This window comes from Ailuropoda melanoleuca, chromosome 1 (assembly GCF_002007445.2).
Source record: "Ailuropoda melanoleuca isolate Jingjing chromosome 1, ASM200744v2, whole genome shotgun sequence".
NCBI classification, from domain to species: domain Eukaryota; kingdom Metazoa; phylum Chordata; class Mammalia; order Carnivora; family Ursidae; genus Ailuropoda; species Ailuropoda melanoleuca.
Window position 1 is genome coordinate 182671981 of NC_048218.1, and position 18279 is coordinate 182690259.

Here is an 18279-nt window from a genome sequence, read left to right on the forward strand (position 1 = left end):
CAAAAGTAGTTGTTAGATTTAAAAACGGGACACACCTCATTTCCCAAAAAACATAATACATGGAAATTTCAGGGATAACTTGAAAAATTGGTGGAGAAATATTCAGTGAAATTCAAGCTCTTCAACTCAGACATCTCAGGGCCAAAACACACCTTCTGTTCATCCAGACAACAGTGCTTCTTGCTTCTTAGAGCAGGGATCATTCGGCTATAAAGCCAAAAGACTTGACAGTGCAACTTTTTAAACTTTCCTTTTGGGCCAAGGTCTAGGCCTTTGTAGATTCAAGCAGCCCTGCAAGGCCTGTGAACAGCAGCTTCCAAAGGTCCAGAGGTCTGGCCCTTCCTTCCCAGACACAATGTCAGACACATAAAATCTCCTGTCATGTTACATTTTATATTTCGAAATATGGAAGCACATTTTAAAGAACTCTTAAAGCATTTATTTATTAAAACGTTCTCTGCCAAGATTTCACATTAGCTTAAAATTCAAATCAGTCTTTACATTTCTCTACTGAGGATTCCACCTCAGTGTGTTGCATAAAAGCACCTTCTCGAGCAATCTGAGTGTTAGCAGGCATCCACACAGTGAGCAGCCTCTTTGTTCCCTAGGTGACCCAAGGAGCTGTTAATAGTGCTCTGCTACAAAGCTCCTAACCCAAACTTTTGCAAAGTGCACCTTAAGAGGAGGCGCTTTGTGATTATGTAGAGAAACCAATGAGTCCTCTAAGAATAATAGCAGGGAGTATTTTACAGGGAAGCCCATGATTTGAAGTGGGAAATTCAGATGTTAATTCGCTGGTCCAGGCTGTGAATACTCTTCTTGTTCCTCCTGTGGACCCCCTTCAGCAGGTAGCACAAAGCCTTCTTCTGTGCCATAGAGAATGTCCACAAACCTCTGCAATACAGGGTTGTTTTCCCCTCTCATTCTCTTGGAAAATCAATTCAATCTCCCTTAGCGTCCCAAAGTAGAATTCTCTCTCTTTCTCCAAGTCTTAGACAGTAAGTTTTAATATGTTGACCTGCTGTATTAATGCAACTGCTCAGTCATCCCCATTGCCTGCACCAGGATTTTCACACCACCCCTGGGCTGGCTTCCGGGATTGCAGTGGTTCTCTATTGCATTGAGCCTCTGGGGAGCTCACTGCTAGAGCTGAGAGGTTTCTTCCGTTTGTTCAGAGCTGGAGCAACCAGGGAGGGAGTCACTGCAGTTTCTTGACCCCACCTGGCAGCTACAGGGTCATAGTTTTTTCCAACATAGTTTGTATCAAAAAACTTCTTGAACCACTGAACAAATTCAAAATTGCCCTGAAACTTTCCTTTTTACTAGTTTGTCCATAGAAGTTATTTTGTCAACACCCATTCATTTAAAACCTGCATGTAGTATTTTGAAGTTCTGGATGTATTCGTGTTCGAGCTTAGCCTGGAATTTCACTTTCTTCAACGTAATGGAACCAGGGAACCGCCTGTCCATAAACTGACAACAGGCAGCCCCTGAGCATGACTGTTCAATCTTTGTCACATTTGGTTGCAGAGACTCATTGATCCAGGCCAGCCTGTCCTGTCGACTTAGGTTATCGCTGGTGGCTGACATTGAGTATATGTTCAGCGCCATCTTTCACTCTCGGTGGAACTGCATCCACTGACCCTGCCTGGCTTCAGTTCGGTTCTGTCGTCTTCTCATTCAAACCACTGGAACTAGCATTTTTTTTTTTTTTAAGTAATCTCTATACCCAACGTGAAAAGCTCGAACCCGCAACCCTGATATCAGGAGTCAAATGCTCCACCAACTGAGCCAGCCAGGTGCCCCTCAGTTTAATAGCTTCTTAAATTTTTGCCATGCATACATATTTTTTTTTCCTCACAATATCTTAAGGTCATTTAAAAATGCTGTTGTTGTTTACTTCCTTACATCAAGAACTTTATATATACTTTTCCTCCCCAGCACATACAATAGTACATCTCTCATTCATGATGGCAAAAAGAAGAGCTGGATATTTCCCCTCAGTCTTGTTCTGTGTAGGCCAAATAAAGTTGAACGAAATGGAAAACAACAAATAATGGAAAAGCAAGCATAGAGATTTAAAACTTTTTGATTCTCGATTCATGGTTTGATTTGTCAAAATCTCAAAGGGCTGCACTGGGAAAGAGTGATAACTATCACTATAAAGAAAAAATAGGGATGTAACTGGAAAAAGAGGGACGTAACTGTACTAAAGAAAGGGATGAAAAAAAAAGTACACTTAAAGAGAAAGGAAATAATTATATTAAAATGGTTATCATGACCATTAACAGCAGGCCTGAGGAGAGCAAATACCAGTGGCATCAGCTGTTAATGCTGGTCTCATCAGGTTGATCAGAAAGTCCATGTTTCTAGGAGGAAATGCAACCCAGAGCTATAGTTTCTAATTCCATAACTACTCTCTTTTGAACACGGTAGAAAAGAGTCACTGCCAGATCCATTCAGATCATTTCCTCTCTGTCTAAGCCCTACACTGTAGAAAAGCACCATAAAAGAAATTGTGACTTGTCTCTCTGATAAACCACTAAATCTCTCAATCAAAATGTTAAGTTTAAGAAGAGGGTTTCAAAAAAAATTTATATGAAACAAATACAAAGCAAAACTATATATTTCTCTGTAGGAATGTAAATGTGAATACATGAATACACACAAAAATGTTGAAAGCTTAGACGTTACATTCGTCATGGTGTCCTCTTAGGAAAATGATTTTGTGTATTTGACGTGGAGAGAGAGAGATTAATTGGTTGGGTTTTTTTGTTTTGTTTTTGTTGTTTTAGTTTTTAATTATAAGTTTTATTTGATTTTATGTTATTTTAAAAAGTGAGTGGGCCTGGGTGGCTCAGTCAGTTAAGCATCTGCTTTTGGCTCAGGTCAAGATCTCGAAGTCCTCAGATGGAGCCCCACATCAGGCTCGCTGCTCAGCGGGGAGCCTGCTTCTCCCTCTTCCTGCCCCTCCCCCTGCTTGTATTTTCTTGCTCTCTCTCTGTCAAATAAATTAAAAAATCTTTTTAAAAAAGTGAATAAAAAGGATAGATAAATAAGTGGATGATACATAGCTAGATAGATATACTTCAGGAAAAAAAAGGATGATCTGTCAATTTTAAGATTCTATCTGAGTTTTTAAGTGTAGGTTTGAGTTTCAAAGAACTCTTACCACATTGAAAAGCTAAATAAAATGTGTCATGTTTTTTATTATCAATTCCAATTTAGACTTTCAGTGTTCCCTTAAGCCAATGAGGAAAAGGGACATAGGTGAGTTTGTCAAGCAAACTAAAACTTCACCGTGCTGTCCTGTAATCTATATTACAGGGAAAGAATTAGCTCATAAATTACTAGGTTTATAGTAGCTTATGTCTTCCACTCTAGTCTCTCAATAAAGTTAGTACTTTTTCTCCCTCTGCTGTCTGTCTTAGTTCTCAATTAGTTCAAAACTCACAAAGGAAGAGAGGTGTTCTTTGGTAAGCCTCTTTAAATATTTCATGTTTTATAAACTAAAAGCATGCATGTTCTGCCTCCATAAAAAATAAGCCACAATTGATCCTATTTTAAATAATAAATGTAACTTCATAGAATTCCCAGAAATAAGACATCAGCCATTCCTGTTCTCTGACTAAATGAAATAAATCTAGAAATTAAGAATAATATTCTTAAATAAGAATATTCTTAATAAAATTCTTAATTTCTAGATTTATTTCATTTAGTCAGAGAACAGGAATGGCTGATGTCTTATTTTTAAAAAGTCAAAATTTATCGGGTCCCTGGGTGACTCAGTCAAACATCTGACTCTTGATTTGGGCTCAGGCCATGATCTCAGGGTTGTGAGAAGGAGCCTTGTGTTGGGCATGGAACCTGCTTAAAATTCTCTCTCTCCCTCTCTCCTTCCCCCTCCCAGCCTCTAAAAAAACTAGAATTTACAAATCAAAGAAAAAACTGAAAATAATATTTTTCCTAAATATAAAAAAAGTATTTTTGAAAAATACATGTATGAGTTTGTCATAGCTGAGCAGAATGTAGATTATTTGAATCAGTGAATAAAAATATTCTTAGGGACTCCTGGCTGGCTCAGTTGGTGGAGCATACGGCTCTTCATCTTGGGGTTGTGGGTTCAAGCCCCACATTACTTAAAAAATAAAATTTTTAAAAAATATTTTAAAATAACAAACTTTGTCAGGGCGCCTGGGTGGCACAGCGGTTAAGCGTCTGCCTTCGGCCCAGGGCGTGATCCCGGCGTTACGGGATCGAGCCCCACGTCAGGCTCCTCTGCTATGAGCCTGCTTCTCCCTCTCCCACTCCCCCTGCTTGTGTTCCCTCTCTCACTGTCTCTCTGTCAAATAAATAAATAAAATCTTTAAAAAATAAAATAAAATAACAAACTTTGTCATTTCCTTACTAATCCATGCATCCTGAGTACTCTGATTTTTCTTTTCACACAATTCATATAACAAATCGTCTTAAACTCGGTGTCCTAAAGAAGAGAGGGAAGAGGCAAGGTATACCATAAAGTTACTACTTTTAAGATCACTTTCCCAAATTTGCTTGAAATTAGCAAGGCAATGGAATCTCAAAAGGTGATTAAAAATTAAACTGCCTAGAATTTGTCAAAGTACTTATCTCATTAAATAGTACTTTAATCTCTTTGGTACTCATCTATACTTCCTTAAGCCTAGTTTCTATTTATTACACATATGTGAAAACATTCCTGCTTCAGAGTCAAGTGTGGACTCTGAGGGGAAAGTTATGATCAGAAATGGTTCTTTAAAGCTCTGTGGCAGGCAGAGGACTTGTCTTTTATTTTTTCCCATGACTAACTTTGAATGATGATATCAGTCAGATTTCTTTTTTATTTTATTTTATTTTTAAAGATTTTATTTATTTATTTGACAGAGAGACAGTGAGAGTGGGAATACAAGCAGGGGCAGAGGGAGAGGGAAAAGCAGGCTTCCCGCTGAGTAGGGAGCCCGATGCGGGACTCGATCTGAGGCCCCTGGGATCATGACCTGAGCTGAAGGCAGATACTTAACAACTGAGCACCCAGGCACCCATCAGTCAGGTTTCTAACATGACCCACAAGTTGAGGAATTGGAGGAGAGTTTAATAAATATACTATTTTACCAAGGTGTGGCCAGGAAGCCAAGTAAGGAAAATGCAGGTAGTAATGGACTATCCTAGTACCAGCAGTAGTGCACCAATAACATATGGAAGCCCAAGTGGTGAGCAGAGGGATTTGTAGAATAACCCAGAGAGAGAGAGAGAGAGAGAGAGAGAGGGAGAGAGAGATGTCATGAGACATGCACAACCAAAGAAGACAGCACAGAAGAGAGCCAGGATTGACCTTATTCTCCTAACCTCGTTTGGTGCTTCTACCAGTGCCTTTTATTCTCTACCCTTAACTGTAGCATGGAGTATCCCTCTAGTGAAATCCATGAGGGTCAGTTTCCCAGGGCATAATGCAGGGTTAGAGAAGAGTGAACATGTACCTGGAAGGACAGTCAAAATAAACCCAGCTCACACACCATGAAGAAAGTTACGAACACAGAAAATGGTATTTGGCATTAACACTAAGCCTCAGAACGGACAGACCTGCATAATAATTTTTCATCTTTGAGAGAGCATTCAGTGCCTCAGCAAGAAGAGAGGGTAGTGGGGGCGCCTGGGTGGCACAGCGGTTAAGCGTCTGCCTTCGGCTCAGGGCGTGATCCCGGCGTTGTGGGATCTAGCCCCACATCAGGCTCCTCCGCTATGAACCGGCTTCTTCCTCTCCCACTCCCCCTGCTTGTGTTCCCTCTCTCGCTGGCCTGTCTCTATCTCTGTCGAATAAATAAATAAAATATTTAAAAAAAAAAAAAAGAAGAGAGGGTAGTGAGGACATTGATGATATTGAACCAGAGATAAAACTTCAAGGTTTTCAGTTGTATTCAGCCCTTTTGGCAAGCCTAATCTGTAGAGATATCTTAGCCTCTTAATAAAATAGATTCACACTAAATTAGACCATTTAAGCACGCCTTTCTACTTAGCTTCAAGAAACGCAATGTGAAAACAAAAATATGACCTCGGGTCAAGATCTTATAACATAAATGCCCAGGGAGAGGTAATTGTCTATTTCACAGGCCTTCCTCCTGTAGGAAGGTTAGCAGCTGTAGGAACCACCTTTCTCTGTCAGAATGGTAGCAACAGACTTCCTTTTTAAAGAAGTGTCATATAGACTTCAGCTTTGATTTGAGTATTATGTTGCTTAGAATATGCAAAGAATTTGAGATAGCGTACAAATTGACTTAAGAAAGTAAGAAATATTTTAACTGAAAGTAGAAATAGATGTTGTCACTTCAAATAAATTAAGCATTATGACAATAATATAATTCCCTGCTTTTATGAGTGGATCTTAGAAGAGGATAGCCCTGTTTCTAATCTAATCAGAGATGTGATCCAGTTGGGGGTTGTTTTGCTCTACCAGTCAGAGTTGAAGATTTCATCTAAATCAGGGCACAGGGCTGGTGTGGTATGTTTTGGACAAAAATTAGGGGAAAGCTGTGGGGAAATGGAAGACTGGTGTGGTGTATATTTTGCTTCTTGAATCAGATGTTGTTTGAGACCCAACTGGGAATCTATCATTTTCCACAACAAACACTGGGAAATGAATATCGTTTAAAATGGTATACCAAGAAAATCGAGTAATAGTCCAAAAGAAGACATTAATAACAGACTTTGGTATTAACTTAGCAGAGCCACATCCAAGTCAAGAGATAAATCCTGGACCATAAGTATAATCTATCATGATAACATGAGGGATAAAATTGGACACCTCCCCACTCCCACCCCTTAAAGAGCCTGGTATATTTGGATAAGCTAAGCTTTAATTAGTCTAATTACTTTAAAACCATATGAATACTTTGGTAACATTATGTAATGTAAAAATATCTTATTCATTTTTATTCCATGGGATATTTATTGAATGCTATTATGTGCAAGGCACTGTTTGGGGCACTGAGGATATAAGATAAACAAGACAGACAAGACTCTGACCTAATGGAGTTTACATTCAAGTTCACAAGACAGTGTGTAAATAAAACAAATAGATGCATAACAAAACACAGGTAATGTTATATACTATAAAAAATAAAGTAGGATGAGGACATAGAGTCAGTGGAAATCGTTTCCAATAGGGTGGTGAGAAGGCGACATTTGAACATAAACTTGAATGAAGCTTGAAAGCCAAGCATACAAATATCTGGGAGAAGCCTATTCCAGAGGAAAGAAGCATCAGGAGCAAAGGTCTTAAAACTGATTGGTAATTGGCATGTTCACAAACAGCAAGGAGTCCACTGTGTTCTAAAGTATGGGACAGAAACAGGCTGATAGAGGATTAGTCAGGAGCCAAATCTCATAGGCTATTCAGGCAAAGAAAAAGGGTTTGAATTTTATTCTAAATGTGATGAAAGGCCTAGGGAGATTGGGGTAGAATAATGAGATGTCCTGGATCAAAAATTGGCCTCTCCATATTGTCTATGAAGAATAAACTCTAAGGGAGAAAGATTTATTCAGGGAGACCAGTTAGGGAGTGATTATAGAGATGATAACAGTCTTATGCCCTTAGAACTTGTGACCTGCTCTTTTAACACTCATTCCATATATTACTTTTATGCTTGTTTTGAAATAAAAACTCTATTCCTTTCTCTATTTCTCAAATAATCATACACCTTTTTCACTTAGAGGTAAGAGGGCCACTTGAAACATTGGGTCTGGGAAACACACATAACCTAAATGTGATCTGACACCTGCAATAAGTCTCTGATGGTTTCTCTCATTATTTGCCAAAACATCCTTCACTTACTATTTTGCATTTGCTTCGTAAAACTCAGCATCATCTTCTGCCATCTCTGGACCAGCTGTTCTGATTGTGAAACTTCAAATAGTTTCTCTAATCACCAACCTCCCATGACTGTGTTTTAAGTTCTGAAAACAACCTGGGATATATTTAGAAATCAAGAACAAAGCATACATAAGACTCTAGATTTAACAGCTTGTGGCTTTTAATGGCATCTGTCATCATGTCTTTGAAGAGCTATTTATCACCACAATTCCCTACTGTACTGTTTTGAGATGATGGCCTTTTTATCTTCTTCACCCAAACATTTCATGTAAACAAAATCACTACGATGAGAATAGGAATATCATATTTGATAAAGGACTCATTTCTGCTTTGGAAAAACTTAAAGGTATCTGGCATCAGATATTCAGATAAAATTAAATATGGGGTTGTCGCTTCATAATACTCATTTCCAGTATTACCAGGTCACGTGACATCATGTTAGACATTTTCTCCGCTTCACACAAGCATGGGCAGCATGCGATACAACAGAGCAGAGTGGTGGGTAAGCGTAGGAGCGTTGATGTTAATGGTTTGTTCTATGCCACTGAGCATGAGCGCTTCTGTATGGGCTATAATTACCTCATTTGAGAAATTAGATATTTCAATTAAATATATTTAAATTCCCTTTGGGGTCTGAACATTTACCCATTTTTGAACAATAAGATAAATCTTCTAGGTTTAGTTCCCCAAGAAAATGATAGCGTGAATACTAAGAAAAGGATTGATTAGATCTTTAGCTCTACTAATTTAATACAATTCATTACCAAGATAGATTTTTACTCTTGAAGTGGTTATTAAATTAGCAACACACAATACAGAGTAATTCAGCTCATAGTAATTTTTAGTAGTTGCACAATGGGATTCTGTACTCTACTTTAAGAAAAATCATTGTTTATACACATTTTAAGAACATAGGCGTACCTGGTAAAATTTTCTTGAGGATGGATGTCAGGTTTTGGGTGTGGGTTTTTTTTCCGCTCCCACCTGCATTAGCTTATAAGTTTCCCCCTCCTCTTCCTTTCAGCATCTCCTCAGTGTTTTCTAACTTGTGTCAAAGTTGGTTTGGTAGTAGTAGATTGTAAAACAAACTACTAGCATCATTATGCGGATGCCGTTAGGTTCAGAATCTTGCCTGTCCAGGGACAGTCGGGTGTTCCATAAAGGCTCAGCCATCTCTGTCTTCAGAAATCCATTTCTGTGGGCTCTTTGTCTGCAATGAACATGACAACTCTATGAAATATGTTCAGATGTCCTCTTACTACCCTTGCCTTTAATTATTCACTTTGCAGAACCTCTCAGACCACATCAATTGAAACTATGAATAGACTCCATATCTGTTCGTGGAATGATAAATTCAAGACATTGTTATTTTGCAGACAATTTCCCATCTACAAAATATTAATATTTAATTTCACAGGGAAAGCGTTAGTGTAAGATAGAGTGTAACAATGTCAGTATATGTCAATTTGCTATTGTCATGTTTTCTGTCATTTTCATATCTCACTTTCTGAGTGATAATGACTGGTGCATCAGAAGGACAAACCAAGGTACTCTATTCATCCCTTCAGGCAGGGTTGAACAGGCCTCTTCCTGCAGCAAGATGACAACCAGTGTGGCATAAACCCTAGCAGAGAACAGAGTTTTACAATTTTAGAAAGAAAGAGTGAGCTCAGTTTTTTCAAGGAAGGGACAGATCATCTGTTAATCATAGTCATATACATGTGCAAGTTCAAATTCACTTTCTAAAGCCTCACCATATCCTCCCCAAAAAGCAGAGGTCCCCTGGAAGCAGTATGAATGCTCCATGTGATCTTATCAATTTCCAGTGAAAAGTATCAATATGTTATCTGGCTAGAGACCTCAACTCTTTATTTATTTATTTATTTTTTGGTTACTTATAGCATTGTATACTTCGTAAAAAAGGGTGTTTTATTTTTTTTTCCTCATCAGGAACACTTTACTCTTCATTACACTTGCACACTGCCATGCCCTGAGACATCGCCCTCACACAATTCACAAATTTCAGAAGTGTACGTGTAATAACATAAAGGGGGTATCACCCCTATCAGTTTCCTTGATTTAGAATCACTAGTTTTTAGGATGATTTCTGTGTTAACTTCAGATTTCAGCTATCAATTTTAAATCACCTGTCTTCCCAGTATGTATTATTTCTCTCTAGCTTGTGAAAATTTAGCAAACCTTCTGCATCGATGAACTAAACAGGGAGAAATCAGAAATGATGATTCCTATAATTATGACTAGGTTTTAAGAAAAAATTGTTCCTAGACATTTATAAAACCAAATTCGTGTGCCTAGATACCTTATTTGAAGTGATGAGAATTGCCATTTCGATTTCAGAAGCCCCTGAAACTAGTGCATTAAGTCCTCTGGATCTTGTAATAATTTGAAATAGCTGTAAAATTCATATGCTATATTAGTGTTGTTTTCCACACCTTCTCAGTTTTAATTGGCTGTTTTGGAATTGGAATCATTTGATGTGTATTCATATTCTGTTGATACTTGATATGATATTGTGGTATTTATTGATAATATTTAATTAAAATCATAATTCAATTATGCCAGATAAATATTTTTATGTCTTAATTTGTATGTAGGTTATTGGTGCATCTTTATGACTTTTTTCCATTTTTCTCTATAAGTTGCTTTGGTTTACCAGCCCCTACTAGAATTGTTTTTTATTTTGTTTTGTTTTGTTTTGTTTTACTTTATTTTCATTTAAGTAAGATCCAGGCACAGTGTGGGACTTGAACCCACAACTCTGAGATCAAGAATCTCATACTCTACTCACTGAGCCAGCCAGGTACCCTTAGAATTGTTTTTTAGATGTTATCTTGTTTAAGGGTAAAATGAATCTGAGAAAAATACCTTAAATATTGATTAAGGTTTATATTGATTAAGGTTTTTATTTTCTTCACCTAATTATCTTACTGGAGGTTTCTCTCAGATCTGACAGTTTTGTCTATAGTCTATTCTGTCAACATAAAAGAAAAACTCAGTCCATTTAGCTTAGCAAATATTAACTTCAAAATCAAAGAGTATTGTTCTATAGTTCAAATCTAAGTGTTCACTACTAAATTGTTAGTTTTCTTAATTTATAAAATGTTTTAGATTTATCTAAATTTAAAGGATAATTTTTTAAAAGTTAGAATAAAAAAATTTCTGTGTAAAATGAGACATTAGTTTAAGGATCCATTTTTGACAAGTTCATTACCCTGGAGTGGCCTCAAACATGCATACCTATCTTATACCCCTTGGTATACCTCTTTACCTGTCTAACTTACCCTCTTTCTGTTACACTCTCAAGTGGGATGCAGCTCTCTGGAGGTCCCCATAGTTTATATTTCTGCCAACAGTTATCCCTATAGGTGCTGCTAGATACAGACCCCCCTATTCCTTAACCATAGTGCCAAAGTGCAGATTTCTACTAAATGTAACCAAAAAACTAAACTCACTTTTAGGTAGATCTTCATGTGACCATCACTTTTAGAACCAAAGAGCAATATACATGCTCTTACAAATATAAGGATGTGGGTTTTTTTAACAAGTAAAAGCATCTTTAATATTAGGATTATCTTTGAATAGCCAAAAAAAGATTTGAATATCATTTTGGATGCATGTTAGGATCCAAGGCATTACCTCGGTAATGTTTAGTTTCCAAATGTAGACTTACAAACTCAATTCTAATAATGGCCTTTTATTATCCTTATATCACTTTATCACTTACACCCGAAATGAATTATCAGACATTTAAAAGGCTCTCTACAGGGGCACCTGGGTGGCACAGCGGTTAAGCGTCTGCCTTCGGCTCAGAGCGTGATCCCGGCGTTGTGGGATCGAGCCTCACATCAGGCTCCTCTGCTATGAGCCTGCTTCTTCCTCTCCCACTCCCCCTGCTTGTGTTCCCTCTCGCTGGCTGTCTCTATCTCTGTCAAATAAATAAATAAAATCTTTAAAAAAAATAAAAAATAAATAAAAAATAAAAAAAAGGCTCTCTACAGGGCAACTTGAGGGCATTATGCTAAATGAAATAAGTCAGGGAAACACCAGTACCATGTGATCTCACTTTTTTGTGGAATTTATTTATTTATTTATTTTTTAAAGATCGATTTTATTTTTATTATTTTCAAAATGATTGGCTGAAAGGATTCAGTATTGTATTTAGAGCAAATCAACTAATTAAAAAATTTGGAGTATAACATAGATTATTTAATTATGATTTTTTCCTCATTAATCATTGATAATTAAATCATAATTAAAATATCAGTGAATCCAATAATAGATGGGTTTTCAACCCAGCTCAACAAACGTTCAGCTAATTTTTTCCCTTAAGGAATGGATAAAGCAAGTAGCACTTCAATTATTGTGAAGAATTTTTGGTAATTTTAAAACCATACTTATTTTCAATGAAAACAACTTGATCAAAGAATATTTTTTTAATAATTTTTTTTATTGTATTATGCTAGTCACCATACAGTACATCTCTGGTTTTTGATGTAAAGTTCGATCATTCATTAGTTGCGTATGACACCCAGTGCACCATGCAATACGTGTCCTCCTTACTACCCATCACCAGTCTATCCCATTCCCCCAACCCTTCCCCCTGAAGCCCTCAGTTTGTTACTCAGAGTCCATAGTCTCTCATGCTTCATTCCCCCTTCTGATTACCCCCCCTTTCTTTATCATATGGTTTCTCTCATCTATGGAACATAAGAACTAGGAAGATCGGTAGGAGAAGAAAGGGATATGCAGAATTTAAACAAAAACACAAGCTCATAGATACAGAGAACAGATTGGTGGTAGCCAAAGGCAGAGGGTGGGGAGTGGGCCAAATAGGTGAAGGCAGTCAAAAGATATAAACTTCGGGGGCACCTGGAGCTCAGTTGGTTAAGCCATCGGACTCTTTTTTTTTTTTTAAGATTTTATTTATTTATTTGACAGAGATAGAGACAGCCAGCGAGAGAGGGGACACANAACCCTTCCCCCTGAAGCCCTCAGTTTGTTACTCAGAGTCCATAGTCTCTCATGCTTCATTCCCCCTTCTGATTACCCCCCCTTTCTTTATCATATGGTTTCTCTCATCTATGGAACATAAGAACTAGGAAGATCGGTAGGAGAAGAAAGGGATATGCAGAATTTAAACAAAAACACAAGCTCATAGATACAGAGAACAGATTGGTGGTAGCCAAAGGCAGAGGGTGGGGAGTGGGCCAAATAGGTGAAGGCAGTCAAAAGATATAAACTTCGGGGGCACCTGGAGCTCAGTTGGTTAAGCCATCGGACTCTTTTTTTTTTTTTAAGATTTTATTTATTTATTTGACAGAGATAGAGACAGCCAGCGAGAGAGGGGACACAAGCAGGGGGAGTGGGAGAGGAAGAAGCAGGCTCATAGCGGAAGAGCCTGATGTGGGGCTCGATCCCACAACGCCGAGATCACGCCCTGAGCCGAAGGCAGACGCTTAACCACTGTGCCACCCAGGCGCCCCAAGCCATCTGACTCTTGGTCTCAGCACAGGTCTTGAAGGTCTTGATCTCAGGGTCATGAGTTTAAGGTCAGGGTTGGGCTCCATTCTGGGAGTGGAGCCCACTTTAAAAAAAAAATACACTTCTAGTTATAAAATAAGTCATGAGGATGTAACGTATAGCATGGTGATTGTAGTTAATAATACTGTAGTGTATATTTGTAAGTTCCTATGAGAAAATGTAACAATTTCTTACCATAAGAAAAATATCAGTAACTGCATGGTAAAGAATATTAACTAGACTTATTGCAGTGATCATTTTGAAATATATACAATATGGAATCCTTGTTTTACACCTAAAATAATATAGTATATGTCAATTATAACGCAATAAAAAAATAATAAAAGGCTTTCTGTAAGAGTAGCTTTTAAATATAACTTGGCTATAGATTTTTAATGAATCATCAACTTGTTTTTTTATATCTCAAGTTACAACTAGAATCTTTAGAGATATAATATCCTAAAAAATGATGAGGTACCCATCACCACCCATGGCCCAGTGATTCAGGGTGATCATCATTAAATATATTAGGTCCCCAATTGCTATAAACTAGAGATAAATTAGAACTCCAGAATCATTTTATTTTTAACATAATTTGATCCCAAAAGGGTAATCTTAATGAGAGCATCATAATGGTTCTTAAGAAGATTCCAGTTAATTTACCATGTGAGCTGGAGGGGAATGAATTGAAACACTAAAATTAATTTAAAAATAGAATTAATATAGCAAAAATTGACATAGTAAAAGCGATTGCACTTATATTTTCACCAGAAAAAAATAGTGGAAAACACCACGTGATCTGTCAGTGGGTATGACTATGGGACACGTTTTCAATAATCAGAAATATAAGCCAGAATGGTTTTAAAAATTAATATTTTTCAACAAATGTATTAGATAAAACTGGCTTAAAAGTAAACTCTTGAAATGATTATTTTTTAAGATTTTATTTATTTGAGAGAGAGAGAGAGAGCATGAGTGGAGTTGGGCGGGAGTCAGAGGAAGAGGGAGAAAAAGACTCCCTGCTAGGCAGGGAGCCCAACACGTGTCTCAAACCCAGGACACTGAGATCATGACCTGAGGCCAAGGCAAATGCTTAACTGACTGAGCCACCATACATCCCCTCTAAATGATTACTTTAGAGAAAATTTTCCTTGACTCTTTAAGACCTCTCCTATACCTCAAAGTCAAATGCATTTAATATTAAACTATTTTTTTCTAAAGATTTTATTTATTTGACTGAGAGAGACAGCCAGCGAGAGAGGGAACACAAGCAGGGGGAGTGGGAGAGGAAGAAGCAGGCTCATAGCGGAGGAGCCTGATGTGGGGCTTGATCCCATAACGCCAGGATCACGCCCTGAGCCGAAGGCAGACGCTTAACCGCTGTGCCACCCAGGCGCCCCTGATATTGAACTATTTTGTTTGGTAATATCTCCATAACTCTAAAGAATATGAATATACTGCTGTATCTTGTTTAATCAATTTAAATGTTACCTAACAGATTCTTATTGTAAGATTTTGTTACTTTTTGGCTCACTTATTCCTTCTGTTTTCCTCTCAATGTAAGTATACCTTAATTTTTCTTAAAAACATTATATTCCTGTGATGACTTTTCAGATATTGTTTACTGTGAACCAGGAAATGTATTCTGATTACATTTCCTTCTTCTACATTGATTTTGTTACTGGAGTTAGAAATTAACAGCCCCCACCCTGCCTTGATTTGGTTTTCTTTGAATTTAGGAATAAGTCACTCCAAACACTCCAAAAGCTCTGTAAAATGCCTCATTTTAAAATTTTCCATATGGCCACGGCTTTCAACTCATTTTCAAGCGTATTTTATTTTGCTGAACACATGTCTAATGGAGACATCTGACTTCCTACTAAAATATGACCTTGTGCACTTTAGTCCTACAGCACAACTATCACATGGAGACTTCCTTTTTACTATGATTTCGGGATTTTTTTCACCTCTCTACTGTGTTGAGTCTCCTGTCCTGGATCACAGTACTTCTGTGTTGGTTCATTTTCTTGCTTTGCCAGGAATCATCCTCAGATAGCTTCCTTTAAAAAGGTACAGGCGACTCAAATGTTCTATACTTTGAAAGTCTAAAGTACTTTTATTTTCTGATATGTGTTAGATAATCTAATGGATAAAGAATTTTAGGTTGTAAATAGGTTTTTCCTCAAAATTTGAAAAACATTGCTGATAATTCTTCCTGTTTCTCCTGCTACAATCGAAAATCTAATATTCTGATTTATCATCATTTTTATTTGACTTTTCTGTTCTTTAAAATATTTTAGTGTTTCAACTGTCCCTTATTCACCTCATTAGTGAGGGAGGAACTCATGTGCTGTGGTTACAGGGATGTCTGAACATGTGACCCCTGACAGTGAGCAGAGATTAACAGCATTTTTATTAGGTACATATACTTACAGTCCAGGGGAGGAGGTTACTTCAGGGTCACGGGGGATGCATTCTGGAACAGAGTGAAGGACAAGAAGTTGTAGGAGGCAGGTTTTTTTAGTACCAAGAGGTTAGGGTACCCTTTATTCCAGTGGAAGGATGTGATTGCCTTGTTTGAATAATATCATGGGCTGAAATAACCCATGAATTGGAACCCACTGCTCCAGAATAAGCAGAACTGTCCCTGATCCCTTTGCTAAGGAGGGTGTTTGGGTAAAGAACCTTATCTGCAGCAGCAGAGTGGGGGTGAGAAGGGACTTGCACATTTGGCCATTGAAGCAATCCCAATTCTACCAAATGACAGGGAAGCAAATTATACTAATTTTAGGACTTGTATACCATGGTGGGACCTTCCCCTTACTTCCTGTGTCCTATATGTTCATGATAATATGCTTTAAATAAGGGGCTATTTTTCATTCTCTGTGCTGAACATTTTTTGGACCCTATCACTCTGGAATTCTGAGCCCCTATTTCTGAGTTTGTTTGTTTTAATGATTGCTTTCAAAAGTTCCTTTTCTTCAGTTTCACTTTTCTCCTTTTGTTGGAGTTCTGTTAGCCAGATTTTGGATTACTTCAATTTCTTTACCAATTTTCTTTTCTATTTTCTCTTACTGAAAACCATCATCTTTTTCTTTTCCCTGAGAGATAAGATTTGACTTTTTTCCCAATCATTTTACTATTTTACAGCTATTTAAAATTTCCAAGGTTTCTTTTCTTTTTCTCTGAATGATTTCAAAGTATTGTTTAATGCTGCTGTATCTTCTCCAATATCTCTGAAGATATTACTAATATATTTTCTCCTTCCATCATTGTCACCATTTCCTTTTTCCTATTTGCTTGTTTTGTCTATATCATTCATCCTTACATGTTGGCAGCCCATTTATATTTACAAATGAGGCACTAAAAATTGATTGGAAGCTCTATGTGCATTGAATTTACTGTAAGGCAGTCAGATCTCCTGCCTGCATGGTATAAATCTGGCTGCTGTTTTTCTGGATCTGCTTAGGAAAAAGGGTGGATAGTCAGAGACTGACCTAATGCAAAAAGTAAATTTCCACATTTTGCACCTGTATCAGATATAGGACTTGGGGAACAAATATAGACTGCTTTTTTTTTTTTTAATAAGCACCTGATACAGCGGTTCCTGAAGCTTTCCAAAGGTTATGCTAGGTTTTTCTCCTCCACCGCAACTTGAAGGCAATGAGGTATGAATTCTTCTTCTTTGCTAAGTCACTTATTACATATTCCTCTGCCTCATGTATTTAAATACTATGTGTCAGCTATGCAGATTTATCCTATTTTGTGGTTGTACAGACTTAGAGTTTTTTTTTTTTTTGCTTTGTTTTGGTTTGTGTCTTACTATTAAAGGAAATATTTTTAAGGTTAAGATCTAGGGCCCTTAAGTTCAAAAATACCCCCCCTTTTTTTAATCCTAAGGCTGTTTCTTCCTTTAAACCCTCTGGAGATCACTTCCTAAATACCTACAAAGAAAAAGGAAAAATAATAATCTAGACCTCATAGATATGTTCTGGGAGTTAAATCTGAAAAGCTTTAAAAATAACCGACACAGTGGTTAGCACATAATGTTATTTCCATCTTCATTATCAGCAATATTATCTGAATCATGTTCATCATCAGTCCAAGTATCTTTGTCTTTCAGCCTAACTTCTTTATTTTGCTTACCCCCTTTCATTTAAATGTAGGCTTTCTAAACGGTAACATCTTTGAATTTTGTTTGTTTGTTTAAGAGAGAGGAAGCACACACACTCAAACTGGGGTGGGGGGGAGGGAGAAAGGGCAGAGGGAGAGAGAGAGACAGAGAGAGAATCTTAAGCAGTCTCCACGCCCCAGCAGGGAGCCTGATGTGGGGCTCAATCTCAAGACCTTCAGATCATGACCTGAGCCAAAATCAAGAGCTGGACAGTTAACCAACTGAGCCACCAGGTGCCCTGAATTCCTTTTTTATAGTTTCTATCCTATGAGTAGCGTTTACTTCCATTGTTTTAATCATTTCTGTCTTGTAGATTATCAATAAAACTTCATCTGTAGAAATTACCTCTTTCTAGAAATCCTGCCCCACGATTGTGACTTATCCTACCTACCTTCACCCCAGTCTTTCATGTATAGTTGGAATTTAGTATGTTCTCAAACACTGTTGACGCTACTGTTTTTAAACTTCTTTCTCTTAATTTGTATTTTGATGACTGGTTTTCCTTTCTTTTGAATCCTCCAGATTAAAATTCTTGGAATCAAGCCTTTTATTTCCTTTCGTTATTTATTACCACTTCCTGCCCTATTTCATGCCTTAATTTCCTTTTTTTCCCTCAAGCGTTTTTTAAAATTCCGGTTAACATACGGTGAAATAGTAGTTTGAGGTGTAGAATGTAGTG

General features: G+C 37.4%; 1 pseudogene; it reads right to left on the minus strand.

Annotated features, from left to right (window-relative positions):
* Positions 1-786: 786 nt before the first annotated feature.
* On the minus strand, positions 787-1611 carry LOC100466360 (annotated as a pseudogene).
* Between the last annotated feature and the right edge of the window lie 16668 nt (positions 1612-18279).